The sequence below is a fragment of the Arachis ipaensis genome, chromosome B01 (assembly GCF_000816755.2).
Source record: "Arachis ipaensis cultivar K30076 chromosome B01, Araip1.1, whole genome shotgun sequence".
Taxonomy (NCBI): Eukaryota; Viridiplantae; Streptophyta; class Magnoliopsida; order Fabales; family Fabaceae; genus Arachis; species Arachis ipaensis.
The window spans coordinates 41834841-41839503 of NC_029785.2; the positions used below are offsets into that span (position 1 = coordinate 41834841).

Below are 4663 nucleotides of genomic sequence, written 5' to 3' on the forward strand. Positions count from 1 at the left end.
AAATGCACCAAAATTTTTTTATTTTTTAGTTTAAAAAATATATTCTATATGTTTTAATTTATTTGATTTAAATTATATATATATATTGAAGGAAAAGGCTCAACACAATAAGGTGGAGCAACTAAACAACAAACAGAATCTAGTGAAATAAAAATTTTCTATAGTCATCTCCGACATTACCATCAACAACTACGATGATCAAACTCAGTCCACTCTTTGTTGCTCCTAACCGATTTGTCAATAACTTCTACAACACCTGCCTCCTAATTCCTGAAAATTTGGTCATTTCTTTCCATCTAAGTATTTCAAATAATAGCACAGAAGCCAAGCAACCACCTATGTCGGTTCTCCTTCTTAACAGGAGTTCTTGTCCAACTCTTAAAGTGCTGCTTGATTGACTCTGGAAAAGACCATGATTTGTTATAGGCTACCGACCAAGCACACCACACTTGCCAAGTAAACTTACAACCAAGGAATAAATGGTAATCATTATCAGTAGATTTTTTACATAAAATACAAAAATTATCATTCTGATCAATTATGTTCAATTTGCTCAATCTCTCCTTAGTATTGACCCTGCCAACTAACACAAACCAGGTGAACAACTCAACTCTTGGTGGTACCAACCCCCTCCAAATAGAACTAGTATAGCTATAGCATGTAATGTCCTCTAGAACTGTTTCAGCCTGCAAGACCTGCACAAATGAGTTAGTAGAATAAACGCCTGACATATCAAATTTTCACACTATCCTATCCTCTCTCTCTCTCTGTGATGCTAATTTGACAGATTGTAGCACCTCATGGAGTTGGTTCACTAAATCCAGCTCACATTGGAATAAAACCCTTCTCCATTGAAAATTCCATATCCACTCTATCCCATCCCAAAACCCACAATCTCTTATTAGAGATCTACTCTGGTTTGAAACCAAAAAAAGACGTGGAAAATTGTCCTTCAGCATACCACAGGACAACCAACTATCTTCCCAAAATTGAATTGTTCTTCCATCTCCTAGTTCCAAAGCCAACCCTCTAACCATCTTATCTCTCACCCGCTGATCTTTTATCTGTAATTGATAGATATCCCTCCATGGACCGCCACCTTTAGGTATAGGCTGACAAGAGAGAATGATATTTGGATTCAAGTCATTGCATGAGCACACAATATTCTTCCATAATGGGCAATCTTCCTTCGAGAAACGCCACCACCACTTAAATAACAATGCCGTATTCCGAATCACTACATCACCCACCCCCAATTCCCCTAGTCGTTTCGGAGCTTGCACCATTTTCCACCTCACCAAAGCTATCCCCTGCTTGCCATCCTCTCTACTCCAGAGGAACCTCCTCTGCAGAGAGATCAACTTCTCTGCTACTACTCTGGACATCTTATATAAGCTAAGGTAGTACACTGGCAGACTATTCAGCACAGATTTGATAAGGATTAGCTTACTAGCTTTATTATGCATTTTAGCTTTCCACAAATTGAGTTTGTCTTCCACTTTGTCAATAACTGATTTTCACGTCTTGACTAATCTCGGATTCGCCCCCAAAGGAATACTAAGATATTTGACTGGCAACGAAGCTTTTTTACACCCCAGCACTCTACACATCCTTTGAGACCACCCTTGCTCGCAATTAACCGGAATCAGGCTAGATTTATCGAAATTAATACTCAAACCCGACATTAGCTCAAAACATCGTAAAAGCCGCTTGTAGTTTCTAACAGTTTCCTCTTTCTGTGGGCAGAAGAGTATGGTGTCGTCCGCAAATTGCAAGTATGATAACTCAATACTATTCTTACCCACTAACAGAGGAGCAATCCTTCCATGTCTTACTGCCTCTCCTATCATCCTATGAAAGACATCAACACCTAGAACAAAAGATATATTATATTATTAACAAAAGGAAAAGAAACAACTCATAAAAAAATACTTTGTTAACCTCAAAAGTTTTGGGCCTAAAAGCATTTCACAAAAATAGAAAGTATGTAATCTTAGTGTAACTAAGGCAATGTTTAGTTAGTGTTCGTATCTAGCCAAAATATAAACATAGTAATACATGTATATTTTAGGATACAGATAAATATGGCTATATATAAATACACAAATTTTGTGTATCAATTTAAAGGTGAGACAAAAAAAATATAATATATGAGACAAATTATTTTTATATTTATCTTTTGTTATTCGGTGACACCCTTTTTCCTTCTTTTTTATTTTGCTCCCTCTTTCCATGCATGATGTACTCTCCTTTCTTCTTTCTCCTTTATTCCTTCGTGTTATTCTCTCGTCTCTCCTCCTTTTATTTTCCGGCTGCCACTCTTTGTGTCTCTTTTTTTCGTCTTCACTTGTTCTCATATCTGGGTTTATCTTATTTGTTGTCGGTCACGACGTGTGCACTATTGTTGCTTGTTTGGTGACGCAACTGTGGGTACTACTGGTTTCATCTTCTTTACTTGCCACAATGCACCACTGTATGTCCCTCTCATGTTGCCTTCTTTTTTTTTTTTGCCATTCTGCACTATGCAATCCATCTTAATTTTTGCCTCACCATTGATCTGTCTCCGTTAATTTTTCTTTCTGTTTATTTAAAAAAAAAAAAGATGATGTTCTTGTCTTTCTCTTTATTCATAAATAATGATTATTTGTGAAATTTTTTAGCTATTTTTTGTTTATTGATTTTTGGTGATGTGTATAACGATGAATCCATGGTGGTAGAAAGGGTGATTACTGACAGCAGTGGTAAATAATTTTTTTTTTGAAAAAGATTATTATGAGGTTAATATAGATTTTTTATAATTTTTATTGTGTCTTGTTCAATTTTTACTAAATACAATACATATACACTGATGATTTGTGTCTATATCTTTAATGTCTATGTTTTTGTGTCTATGTCTCAACTTATTGATAAACCAAACATTGTCTGAGGTAAACCACCAATTATAGTGCACCTCTTCTCGTAACAATAGGAGGCACAACTAGTAAAGAAGAGAGGGGAAAAAAAAATCTTAAACGGCCTTGACAATTATCTCGAAAGACAATGAGATTCTCAAGAAAAAAATATCCTTTTCGGCCCTTGATTTTTATTTATGTGAAACTGGTTAGTTCTTCTGTCAATATTTTCTATATATGTCTTAATGGAATAAGCCTACGTAGCATGTTAAACTGTTGATTTATTTGTTAAGAGCAAACTAGGATTGACAGATTTTTTTTTACGGGGAGTCTCCTTATCTTTTGGGGATAATTGTTAGGACCATTTAGTTTTTTTTATTACATTTTTTAAATATATTGGTTAAATTTATTGTGTAAAAATAAGAAATATTAGTAATTTTTAAATTACTTTTGCTTATAAAAATTAAATAGAGGATATATTAGTGATTAGTTTGTCACATAAGCATGTTTCAATCTTGTGTTTCTTGAAAAAAATATCAGGGCCAAAATGAGTATTCACCCAAGAAGAAACTAGGAGATGGAGCAACAACAAACAAACATAACTCATGTTCCTCTCGTGCCTGTGTTGGTCTTGTACTCGAGATCGCTGTCGCTGCTGTCCACCAGCCTCTGCCGCTTCGGTCCACCAGTCGTCATCTCTGCTGTCCGCCAATCGCCATCTTGGTACCTTAGAAAGTGGATGAAATGAACGAAGAAGATGAGACACTCTTAGTTTTGTAATTCATTCTTGTTCTATTTTTTTTTTATACCGGAATTTAAGAATTTAGGGTTTGTTTTTGTTTTAATTTTTTATTTTATTTTTTTGAAACATCAAACTGACATTGTTTAGAGAATTTTGAGATGGATTTTGGTTTGCTTGGACCGATCAATTTTTGATCGATTTTTCAATTCAATGGAGGTTTACAAAATTGCCGATCTAGCTGATTGCCCGAACCATCTTTCATAGGGATTCTCGGTTTGAACGGTCGATTTAGTTCGAATTTCAGAACATTAATTTTAACCATGTTAATTATATACTAAAAATAATCACTAATATGAAATACATGTTGAAATATAAATATATATTAAAAATAAATTAAACAATATTTATATTTATATACAAGTACATAATAATTAATTTCTCATAATAATAATAATTTTTCTGATTTTAATATATAAATAATATTTTTGAAAAAATTAAAAAAACTCTTCTGAGGACAAGCTCTATCATAATTTGAATGTCCTTGATTTGGATAAGTTGTCTTGGATAAAGAACATAAATTTGATTCACATAAATTTAGTAGATTTTCTTTCTCAATGAAAAATATTAGATAAAAAACGAATATTATTTGTTGAGAAAAAGATAAATAGGATTTTGACTTTTTTTTATTTTTTATTTGTAGATATTTAAGTTTTAAAGATTTGAAAATACATTTAGGTCTTTGACAATTTTAAAATTTGGTGCATCGATTTTTTTGTTTATTTGGGTCTGTCAGACCCAACGAAAAAATCAGACGTAACTTCTATTATACTAATCTGGCCAATATGGATGCACACATAAAGAGAGAGTTTTTAAAATAGAATAAATTAGATTCAGATGGATGAAAAAATGATGTGTACAAATTTTAAAAAGGTCGGATACTTAAATATCTGCGGATCAAAAAGTTAACTATCTATTTACATGTCCTTTTCTCTTATTTGTTTTAATAAAAAGAAAAATCACTAAAAAATTT

General features: G+C 32.9%; 1 long non-coding RNA gene across 1 annotated transcript in view; it reads left to right on the plus strand.

Moving 5' to 3' along the window:
* Positions 1-4663, plus strand: part of LOC107629549 — a 25159-nt gene that overhangs the window by 9742 nt on the left and 10754 nt on the right. The gene's annotated exons all lie outside the window — the stretch shown is intronic.